A 2,105-nucleotide genomic window follows, 5' to 3' on the forward strand; every position below is an offset into this window, starting at 1 on the left:
ATTTTTTTATTCTCAAAATTACGGGCCAAATATTATTGCTGGCGGGCCAACAATGGCCCGCGGGCCGCCTGTTGCCGACCCATGGTCTACGGTTTACTCGCATCATTCAAAAAAGACGCGCTGGCTCAGGAGCTACAACTACAACAAAATGAACATATTTTACCGTGATTAAATTGTAATACACGTTTCAAAATGATGCCGAAGTAACAACATACTGATACCGGTTAGTAAGAACCATGAATTAATGCTTTGACAAGTCTGCAGACAAGACGGCAGGCGAAAAACCTTTTAAAATGCGTGTTGTCTAAATGGACCTTGGCTAAGCTAACGTTGTATATGCTCCGACCATCCACACTCACAACAACGGCCTATACAGACATAAATAAACCAGCGACTGTATTCGCCATGACACAGACAGTCTGTGGTTTGTACTTGTTTAACTTTTGTCTAGTTTCTTTACAGATATGAGGAGCTGTGAGCTCTGAGTGCTAACAACTAACGGCAGATGCTGGATTTGTGTTTCGCATTGAGGATGACGTCACGGCTCCGCCTACACTGCGTTACTATAGATAATACCCCAGTTCCTCAAATGTAATGGAAACGCAGCATAAAGTGAGCCTGGCCTAACAAGGCCTAACGAGGCCTAGCCATACCGTACTAAGCCGAGTGAGGCCCTGCAGTGGAAAAGCGCCATAAGGGGCAAAGTATCCCTCTAATGCTTTGATATACCAGTAAAGATTGCACTAATTTGAAGCTTTTCTTACCGTATATTCAGATGACAGAGGCCGGAAGGAAGTGTGGGGCACAGAATGAAACTTGAGAAACACTTTCGACTGGGAAGAAGACCTCCTTCAGCGTTTTCAATACTCTTGTAGTTTCCTCTTTTTTTACATGATGTTTGCAAGATTTAGAATGTTACAAATGTTTGCATCTTTTCTCGAAACAATAACAGGACAAGATATCTCTGCCAAATAATCAAAGCAAAAATATGTTAGGCACAATTTGGGGGCTTGCGACAAGGTCCTTCTGGTTCTGCTGCTGAATATTTTGCTGTTTGTGTTTTTAGCAGAAGGCCTCCAGTTGGGCTGAAGGGGAGTCAACGGGAGACTTGGTGGTGTGTTGCTGTTGTGAAAAAGCAATACTTCCTGTTTCGCCCCACATGCACTCACACACACCCCTTCTCCTCTAGTCAGGCGTTGATTCTCTTGGCGTCCCCACGGGCGAGGAGAGGGGTCAGGGTTGGCTCCATCTGTCTATGTGATGGGCATTGGTGCCAAGCGCCACAGGGGCTGGATGGAGAGGAAAGAAGGCTCGTATGCGGGAGGGTAACGGATGTTTCTGAGCTGTCATCTGGGACTCTGTGCGGGGCAAAGGCTGAGGCTGAAGCCGGTCTTGGAGAGAGGGAAGGGGCTGAGGGACCGGGATAGGGATAAGGGGGTTAGAGTAGACAGGGCTGAGGATGGAGGGATGGCTTGGGGGTAGAGATTGTGCTGAGACTTCACTGCTGTTCTTAGGGTTGCAAATATGGCTGGCAAAGGGAATTGATGCTGAATACGAATTTTCAGGCAAGCTGAGCTTTCTTTCTTTTCTACAGTCACATTGGAAAGCAAAGGCAACCAGGGAGCCTCACTCTGTCCGGAAACAATGAAGAGACAATAGCCGAGTCAGTGTCACTGTCCTTGCACTGTCAGGATCACAATGGAAAACCTAAGATAGAAAGAGAAAAACAGTGACCTTCACATCAGCTGCACATACTGCACTGTAAACTCTGCCCTATTGTTCAGCTTAGCAGGGTGTTTCTACTTAGTCCTCCCTTGTTCTGCCAATGATTAACAGCCTATATCCCTCTGACAGAAACTACATGACTTTGTACAATTTTTAAAAATGCTTGATCTCTCGAAACAGATTTTCTTGTCTCAATTGCATGCCCAATCAGGACTATTGCCACTTGGATTTGGCAACATGGCTTTAGAAATGGCAATATTTGTCCGTCTACCACTTTGGTCTAGGTGATATCATTCAAAATATATTGGATGGATTGCTATTACATTTTTATGCAGACATCCGGAGTATACTTTCTGTTGACTATTGTGATTCGCTGACAG

The sequence above is a fragment of the Notothenia coriiceps genome, unplaced genomic scaffold (genome assembly GCF_000735185.1).
Source record: "Notothenia coriiceps isolate Sejong01 unplaced genomic scaffold, NC01 NC01_scaffold00002735, whole genome shotgun sequence".
NCBI classification, from domain to species: domain Eukaryota; kingdom Metazoa; phylum Chordata; class Actinopteri; order Perciformes; family Nototheniidae; genus Notothenia; species Notothenia coriiceps.